This window comes from Chiloscyllium punctatum, chromosome 24 (genome assembly GCF_047496795.1).
Source record: "Chiloscyllium punctatum isolate Juve2018m chromosome 24, sChiPun1.3, whole genome shotgun sequence".
NCBI classification, from domain to species: domain Eukaryota; kingdom Metazoa; phylum Chordata; class Chondrichthyes; order Orectolobiformes; family Hemiscylliidae; genus Chiloscyllium; species Chiloscyllium punctatum.
The window spans coordinates 33508843-33518397 of record NC_092762.1 but is presented as its reverse complement, the minus strand read 5'-3'; positions in this window follow the sequence as shown (position 1 = coordinate 33518397).

Below are 9555 nucleotides of genomic sequence, written 5' to 3'. Positions count from 1 at the left end.
CTCTCTCTCTGCCTGTCTCTCTCTCTCTACCTGTCTCTCTCTCTACCTGTCTAGCTCTCTCTCTACCTCTCTCTCTCTCTACCTGTCTCTCTCTCTCTACCTGTCTCTCTCTCTTTATCTCTACCTGTCTCTCTCTCTCTCTCTCTCTCTCTCTCTACCTGTCTCTCTCTCTCTTTCTCTACCTGTCTCTCTCTCTCTCTACCCCTCTCTCTCTCTCTATCTCTACTTGTCTCTCTCTCTACCTCTCTCTGCCTGTCTCTCTCTCTCTACCTGTCTCTCTCTCTCCCGACCTCTTTCTGCCTGTCTCTCTCTCTCTACCTGTCCCTCTCTCTCTACCCGTCTCTCTCTCTCTCTCTACCTCTCTCTCTCTCTCTCTACTTGTCTCTCTCTCTACCTGTCTCTCTCTCTCTCTCTCTACCTGTCTCTCTCTCTCTACCTGTCTCTCTCTCTCGACTTGTCTCTGTCTCTCTACCTGTCTCTCTCTCTCTCTACCTGTCTCTCTCACTCTCTACCTGTCTCTCTTTCACGACTTGTCTCTCTCTCTCGATTGTCTCTCTCTCTCTACCTGTCTCTGCCTGTCTCTCTCTCTCTCTCTACCTGTCTCTCTCTCTCTCTCTACCTGTCTCTCTCTCTCGACTTGTCTCTCTCTCTCGATTGTCTCTCTCTCTCTACCTGTCTCTGCCTGTCTCTCTCACTCTGCCTGTCTCTCTCTCTCTCTGCCTGCTCTCTCTCTCTTTGCCTGTCTCTCTCTCTCTCTCTACCTGTCTCTCTATCTACCTGTCTCTCTCTCTCTCTACCTCCCTCTGCCTGTCTCTCTCTCTCTACTTGTCTCTTTCTCTGTACCTGTCTCTCTTACTCTACCTGTCTCTCTCTCTACTTGTCTCTCTCTCTCTACTTGTCTCTCTCTCTCTACCTGTCTCTGCCTGTCTCTGTCTCTCTCTACCTGTCTCTCTCTCTCTGTACCTGTCTCTCTTATTCTACCTGTCTCTCTCTCTCACTCTCTCTCTACCTGTCTCTCTCCCTCTACCTGTCTCTCTCTCTCTCTCCTTGTCTCTCTCTCTCTAATTGTCTCTCTCCCTACCTGTCTGTGCCTGTCTCTCTCTCTCTCTATCTGTCTCTCTCTCTCTACCCGTCTCTCTCTCTCTCTCTCTACCTCTCTCTGCCTGTGTCTCTCTCACTCTACCTGTGTCTCTCTCTCTCTCTACCTCTCTCTCTCTCTACTTGTCTCTCTCTACCTCTCTCTCTACCTCTCTCTGCCTGTCTCTCTCTCTCTCTCTACCTGTCTCTTCCTGTCTCTCTCTCTCTCTACCTGTCTCTGTCTCTCTCTCTCTCTCTCTGCCAGTCTCGCTCTCTCTCTGCCTGTCTCTCTCTCTCTCTCTGCCTGTCTCTCTCTCTCTGCCTGTCTCTCTCTCTCTACCTGTCTCTGCCTGCGCTCTCTCTCTCTCTCTCTCTACCTGTCTCTCTCTCTCTTTCTCTACCTGTCTCTCTCTCTCTACCCCTCTCTCTCTCTCTATCTCTACTTGTCTCTCTCTCTACCTCTCTCTGCCTGTCTCTCTCGCTCTACCTGTCTCTCTCTCCCTACCTCTTTCTGCCTGTCTCTCTCTCTCTACCCGTCTCTCTCTCTACCTCTCTCTGCCTGTCTCTCTCTCTCTCTCTCTACCTGCCTCTCTCTCTCTACTTGTCGCTCTCTCTCTCTACTTGTCTCTCTCTCTCTCTCTACCTCTCTCTCTCTCTCTCCCTGTCTCTCTCTCTCTCCCTGTCTCTCTCTCTCTCTCCCTGTCTCTCTCTCTCCCTGTCTCTCTCTCTACTTCTCTCTCTCTCTCTCTTCCTGTCTCTGCTTGTCTCTCTCTCTCTCTCTCCCTGTCTCTCTCTGTCTACTTGTCTGTCTCTCTCTATCTGTCTCTGCCTGTCTCTCCCTCTCTCTCTACCTGTCTCTCTCTCTCTCTACCTGTCTCTCTCTCTCTCTGTACCTGTCTCTCTTACTCTACCTGTCTCTCTCTCAGTCTCTCTCTACCTGTCTCTCTCTCTCTACTTGCCTCTCTCTCTACCTGTCTCTACCTCTCTCTCTCTCTCTCTACCTGTCTCTCTCTCTCTACTGTCTCTCTCTCTGTACCTGTCTCTCTTACTCTACCTGTCTCTCTCTCACTCTCTCTCTCTCCCTGTCTCTCTCTCTACCTGTCTCTACCTGTCTCTCTCTCTCTCTCTCTCTCTACCTGTCTCTGCCTGTCTCTCTCTCTCTCTACCTGTCTCTGCCTGTCTCTCTCTCTCTCTACCTGTCTCTGCCTGTCTCTCTCTCTCCCTCTACCTGTCTCTCTCTCTCTCTACTTGTCTCTCTCTCTCTCTACTTGTCTCTCTCACTACTTGTCTCTGCCTGTCTCTCTCTCTCTCTCTACCTGTCTCTCTCTCTCTCTACCTTTCTCTCTCTCTACCTGTCTCTCTCTCTGTACCTGTCTCACTTACTCTACCGGTCTCTCTCTCTCTCTTCCTGTCTCTCTCTCTACCTGTCTCTCTCTCTCTCTCTACTTGTATCTCTCTCCCTACTTGTCTCTCTTTCTCTATCTGTCTCTGGCTGTCTTTCTCTCTCTCTACCTGTCTTTCTCTCTCTCTCTTCCTCTCTCTCACTCTCTACCTTTCTCTCTCACTCTCTCTACCTGTCTCTCTCTACCTGTCTCTCTCACTCTCTCTACTTGTCTCTCTCTCTCTATTTGTCTCTCTCTCTCACTCTCTCTCCACCTGTCTCTCTCTCTCTCTACTTGCCTCTCTCTCTACCTGTCTCTACCTGTCTCTCTCTCTCTCTCTCTCTGCCTGTCTCTCTCTCTCTCTCTCTACCTGTCTATCTCTCTCTGCCTGTCTCTCTCTCTCTACCTCTCTCTCTCTCTCTACCTCTCTCTCTCTCTCCCTGTCTCTCTCTCTCTCCCTGTCTCTGTCTCTCTACCTCTCTCTGCCTCTCTCTCTCTCTCTACATGCCTCTCTCTCTCTCTCTACCTGTCTCTCTCTCTCTACCTCTCTCTGCCTGTCTCTCTCTCTCTCCCTGTCTCCCTCTGTCTCTACTTGTCTCTTTCTCTCTGCCTGTCTCTCTCTCTCTCTACCTGTCTCTCTCTCTCTCTACCTACCTGTCTCTCTCTCTACCTGTCTCTCTCTCTACCTGTCTCTCTCTCTACCTGTCTCTGCCTGTCTCTCTCTCCCTACCTCTTTCTGCCTGTCTCTCTCTCTCTACCCGTCTCTCTCTACCTCTCTCTGCCTGTCTCTCTCTCTCTCTCTACCTCTCTCTCCCTCTCTACTTGTCCCTCTCTCTCTACCTCTCTCTCTCTACCTGTCTCTCTCTCTCTCTCTACCTGTCTCTCTCTCTCTCTACCTCTCTCTCTCTCTCTCTAACTGTCTCTCTCTCTCTCTACCTGTCTCTCTCTCTCTCTCTACGTCTCTCTCTCTCTCTCTACCTGTCTCTCTCTCTCTACCTGTCTCTCTCGCTCTCTCTACCTGTCTCTCTCGCTCTCTCTACCTGTCTCTGCCTGTCTCTCTCACTCTAACTGTCTCTCTCTCTCTACCTGTCTAGCTCTCTCTACCTCTCTCTCTCTCTCTGCCTGTCTCTCTCTCTCTACCTGTCTCTCTCTCTACCTGTCTAGCTCTCTCTCTACCTCTCTCTCTCTCTACCTGTCTCTCTCTCTCTACCTGTCTCTCTCTCTTTATCTCTACCTGTCTCTCTCTCTCTCTCTCTCTCTCTCTCTACCTGTCTCTCTCTCTCTTTCTCTACCTGTCTCTCTCTCTCTCTACCACTCTCTCTCTCTCTATCTCTACTTGTCTCTCTCTCTACCTCTCTCTGCCTGTCTCTCTCTCTCTACCTGTCTCTCTCTCTCCCTACCTCTTTCTGCCTGTCTCTCTCTCTCTACCTGTCCCTCTCTCTCTACCCGTCTCTCTCTCTCTCTCTACCTCTCTCTCTCTCTCTCTACTTGTCTCTCTCTCTACCTGTCTCTCTCTCTCTCTCTACCTGTCTCTCTCTCTCTACCTGTCTCTCTCTCTCGACTTGTCTCTGTCTCTCTACCTGTCTCTCTCTCTCTCTACCTGTCTCTCTCACTCTCTACCTGTCTCTCTTTCACGACTTGTCTCTCTCTCTCGATTGTCTCTCTCTCTCTACCTGTCTCTGCCTGTCTCTCTCTCTCTCTCTACCTGTCTCTCTCTCTCTCTACCTGTCTCTCTCTCTCGACTTGTCTCTCTCTCTCGATTGTCTCTCTCTCTCTACCTGTCTCTGCCTGTCTCTCTCACTCTGCCTGTCTCTCTCTCTCTCTGCCTGCTCTCTCTCTCTTTGCCTGTCTCTCTCTCTCTCTCTACCTGTCTCTCTATCTACCTGTCTCTCTCTCTCTCTACCTCCCTCTGCCTGTCTCTCTCTCTCTACTTGTCTCTTTCTCTGTACCTGTCTCTCTTACTCTACCTGTCTCTCTCTCTACTTGTCTCTCTCTCTCTACTTGTCTCTCTCTCTCTACCTGTCTCTGCCTGTCTCTGTCTCTCTCTACCTGTCTCTCTCTCTCTGTACCTGTCTCTCTTATTCTACCTGTCTCTCTCTCTCACTCTCTCTCTACCTGTCTCTCTCTCTCTACCTGTCTCTCTCTCTCTCTCCTTGTCTCTCTCTCTCTAATTGTCTCTCTCCCTACCTGTCTGTGCCTGTCTCTCTCTCTCTCTATCTGTCTCTCTCTCTCTACCCGTCTCTCTCTCTCTCTCTCTACCTCTCTCTGCCTGTGTCTCTCTCACTCTACCTGTGTCTCTCTCTCTCTCTACCTCTCTCTCTCTCTACTTGTCTCTCTCTACCTCTCTCTCTACCTCTCTCTGCCTGTCTCTCTCTCTCTCTACCTGTCTCTTCCTGTCTCTCTCTCTCTCTACCTGTCTCTGTCTCTCTCTCTCTCTCTCTGCCAGTCTCGCTCTCTCTCTCTGCCTGTCTCTCTCTCTCTGCCTGTCTCTCTCTCTCTACCTGTCTCTGCCTGCGCTCTCTCTCTCTCTCTCTCTACCTGTCTCTCTCTCTCTTTCTCTACCTGTCTCTCTCTCTCTCTACCCCTCTCTCTCTCTCTATCTCTACTTGTCTCTCTCTCTACCTCTCTCTGCCTGTCTCTCTCGCTCTACCTGTCTCTCTCTCCCTACCTCTTTCTGCCTGTCTCTCTCTCTCTACCCGTCTCTCTCTCTACCTCTCTCTGCCTGTCTCTCTCTCTCTCTCTACCTCTCTCTCTCTCTCTACTTGTCCCTCTCTCTCTACCTCTCTCTCTCCACCTGTCTCTCTCTCTCTCTCTACCTGTCTCTCTCTCTCTACGTCTCTCTCTCTCTCTCTCTCTCTAACTGTCTCTCTCTCTCTACCCGTCTCTCTCTCTACCTCTCTCTGCCTGTCTCTCTCTCTCTCTCTACCTCTCTCTCCCTCTCTACTTGTCCCTCTCTCTCTACCTCTCTCTCTCTACCTGTCTCTCTCTCTCTCTCTACCTGTCTCACTCTCTCTACCTCTCTCTCTCTCTCTCTAACTGTCTCTCTCTCTCTCTACCTGTCTCTCTCTCTCTCTACGTCTCTCTCTCTCTCTCTCTACCTGTCTCTCTCTCTCTACCTGTCTCTCTCGCTCTCTCTACCTGTCTCTCTCGCTCTCTCTACCTGTCTCTGCCTGTCTCTCTCACTCTAACTGTCTCTCTCTCTCTACCTGTCTAGCTCTCTCTACCTCTCTCTCTCTCTCTGCCTGTCTCTCTCTCTCTACCTGTCTCTCTCTCTACCTGTCTAGCTCTCTCTCTACCTCTCTCTCTCTCTACCTGTCTCTCTCTCTCTACCTGTCTCTCTCTCTTTATCTCTACCTGTCTCTCTCTCTCTCTCTCTCTCTCTCTCTCTACCTGTCTCTCTCTCTCTTTCTCTACCTGTCTCTCTCTCTCTCTACCCCTCTCTCTCTCTCTATCTCTACTTGTCTCTCTCTCTACCTCTCTCTGCCTGTCTCTCTCTCTCTACCTGTCTCTCTCTCTCCCGACCTCTTTCTGCCTGTCTCTCTCTCTCTACCTGTCCCTCTCTCTCTACCCGTCTCTCTCTCTCTCTCTACCTCTCTCTCTCTCTCTCTACTTGTCTCTCTCTCTACCTGTCTCTCTCTCTCTCTCTCTACCTGTCTCTCTCTCTCTACCTGTCTCTCTCTCTCGACTTGTCTCTGTCTCTCTACCTGTCTCTCTCTCTCTCTACCTGTCTCTCTCACTCTCTACCTGTCTCTCTTTCACGACTTGTCTCTCTCTCTCGATTGTCTCTCTCTCTCTACCTGTCTCTGCCTGTCTCTCTCTCTCTCTCTACCTGTCTCTCTCTCTCTCTACCTGTCTCTCTCTCTCGACTTGTCTCTCTCTCTCGATTGTCTCTCTCTCTCTACCTGTCTCTGCCTGTCTCTCTCACTCTGCCTGTCTCTCTCTCTCTCTCTGCCTGCTCTCTCTCTCTTTGCCTGTCTCTCTCTCTCTCTCTACCTGTCTCTCTATCTACCTGTCTCTCTCTCTCTCTACCTCCCTCTGCCTGTCTCTCTCTCTCTACTTGTCTCTTTCTCTGTACCTGTCTCTCTTACTCTACCTGTCTCTCTCTCTACTTGTCTCTCTCTCTCTACTTGTCTCTCTCTCTCTACCTGTCTCTGCCTGTCTCTGTCTCTCTCTACCTGTCTCTCTCTCTCTGTACCTGTCTCTCTTATTCTACCTGTCTCTCTCTCTCACTCTCTCTCTACCTGTCTCTCTCTCTCTACCTGTCTCTCTCTCTCTCTCCTTGTCTCTCTCTCTCTAATTGTCTCTCTCCCTACCTGTCTGTGCCTGTCTCTCTCTCTCTCTATCTGTCTCTCTCTCTCTACCCGTCTCTCTCTCTCTCTCTCTACCTCTCTCTGCCTGTGTCTCTCTCACTCTACCTGTGTCTCTCTCTCTCTCTACCTCTCTCTCTCTCTACTTGTCTCTCTCTACCTCTCTCTCTACCTCTCTCTGCCTGTCTCTCTCTCTCTCTCTACCTGTCTCTTCCTGTCTCTCTCTCTCTCTACCTGTCTCTGTCTCTCTCTCTCTCTCTCTGCCAGTCTCGCTCTCTCTCTGCCTGTCTCTCTCTCTCTCTCTGCCTGTCTCTCTCTCTCTGCCTGTCTCTCTCTCTCTACCTGTCTCTGCCTGCGCTCTCTCTCTCTCTCTCTCTACCTGTCTCTCTCTCTCTTTCTCTACCTGTCTCTCTCTCTCTCTACCCCTCTCTCTCTCTCTATCTCTACTTGTCTCTCTCTCTACCTCTCTCTGCCTGTCTCTCTCGCTCTACCTGTCTCTCTCTCCCTACCTCTTTCTGCCTGTCTCTCTCTCTCTACCCGTCTCTCTCTCTACCTCTCTCTGCCTGTCTCTCTCTCTCTCTCTCTACCTGCCTCTCTCTCTCTACTTGTCGCTCTCTCTCTCTACTTGTCTCTCTCTCTCTCTCTACCTCTCTCTCTCTCTCTCCCTGTCTCTCTCTCTCTCCCTGTCTCTCTCTCTCTCTCCCTGTCTCTCTCTCTCCCTGTCTCTCTCTCTACTTCTCTCTCTCTCTCTCTTCCTGTCTCTGCTTGTCTCTCTCTCTCTCTCTCCCTGTCTCTCTCTGTCTACTTGTCTGTCTCTCTCTATCTGTCTCTGCCTGTCTCTCCCTCTCTCTCTACCTGTCTCTCTCTCTCTCTACCTGTCTCTCTCTCTCTCTGTACCTGTCTCTCTTACTCTACCTGTCTCTCTCTCAGTCTCTCTCTACCTGTCTCTCTCTCTCTACTTGCCTCTCTCTCTACCTGTCTCTACCTCTCTCTCTCTCTCTCTACCTGTCTCTCTCTCTCTACTGTCTCTCTCTCTGTACCTGTCTCTCTTACTCTACCTGTCTCTCTCTCACTCTCTCTCTCTCCCTGTCTCTCTCTCTACCTGTCTCTACCTGTCTCTCTCTCTCTCTCTCTCTCTACCTGTCTCTGCCTGTCTCTCTCTCTCTCTACCTGTCTCTGCCTGTCTCTCTCTCTCTCTACCTGTCTCTGCCTGTCTCTCTCTCTCCCTCTACCTGTCTCTCTCTCTCTCTACTTGTCTCTCTCTCTCTCTACTTGTCTCTCTCACTACTTGTCTCTGCCTGTCTCTCTCTCTCTCTCTACCTGTCTCTCTCTCTCTCTACCTGTCTCTCTCTCTACCTGTCTCTCTCTCTGTACCTGTCTCACTTACTCTACCGGTCTCTCTCTCTCTCTTCCTGTCTCTCTCTCTACCTGTCTCTCTCTCTCTCTCTACTTGTATCTCTCTCCCTACTTGTCTCTCTTTCTCTATCTGTCTCTGGCTGTCTTTCTCTCTCTCTACCTGTCTTTCTCTCTCTCTCTTCCTCTCTCTCACTCTCTACCTTTCTCTCTCACTCTCTCTACCTGTCTCTCTCTACCTGTCTCTCTCACTCTCTCTACTTGTCTCTCTCTCTCTATTTGTCTCTCTCTCTCACTCTCTCTCCACCTGTCTCTCTCTCTCTCTACTTGCCTCTCTCTCTACCTGTCTCTACCTGTCTCTCTCTCTCTCTCTCTCTGCCTGTCTCTCTCTCTCTCTCTACCTGTCTATCTCTCTCTGCCTGTCTCTCTCTCTCTACCTCTCTCTCTCTCTCTACCTCTCTCTCTCTCTCCCTGTCTCTACTTGTCTCTCTCTCTCTGCCTGTCTCTCTCTCTCTCTACCTGTCTCTCTCTCTCTCTACCTACCTGTCTCTCTCTCTACCTGTCTCTCTCTCTACCTGTCTCTCTCTCTACCTGTCTCTGCCTGTCTCTCTCTCCCTACCTCTTTCTGCCTGTCTCTCTCTCTCTACCCGTCTCTCTCTCTACCTCTCTCTGCCTGTCTCTCTCTCTCTCTCTCTACCTCTCTCTCCCTCTCTACTTGTCCCTCTCTCTCTACCTCTCTCTCTCTACCTGTCTCTCTCTCTCTCTCTACCTGTCTCTCTCTCTCTACCTCTCTCTCTCTCTCTCTAACTGTCTCTCTCTCTCTCTACCTGTCTCTCTCTCTCTCTCTACGTCTCTCTCTCTCTCTCTACCTGTCTCTCTCTCTCTACCTGTCTCTCTCGCTCTCTCTACCTGTCTCTCTCGCTCTCTCTACCTGTCTCTGCCTGTCTCTCTCACTCTAACTGTCTCTCTCTCTCTACCTGTCTAGCTCTCTCTACCTCTCTCTCTCTCTCTGCCTGTCTCTCTCTCTCTACCTGTCTCTCTCTCTACCTGTCTAGCTCTCTCTCTACCTCTCTCTCTCTCTGCCTGTCTCCCTCTCTCTACCTGTCTCTCTCTCTTTATCTCTACCTGTCTCTCTCTCTCTCTCTCTCTCTCTCTACCTGTCTCTCTCTCTCTTTCTCTACCTGTCTCTCTCTCTCTCTACCACTCTCTCTCTCTCTATCTCTACTTGTCTCTCTCTCTACCTCTCTCTGCCTGTCTCTCTCTCTCTACCTGTCTCTCTCTCTCCCTACCTCTTTCTGCCTGTCTCTCTCTCTCTACCTGTCCCTCTCTCTCTACCCGTCTCTCTCTCTCTCTCTACCTCTCTCTCTCTCTCTCTACTTGTCTCTCTCTCTACCTGTCTCTCTCTCTCTCTCTACCTGTCTCTCTCTCTCTACCTG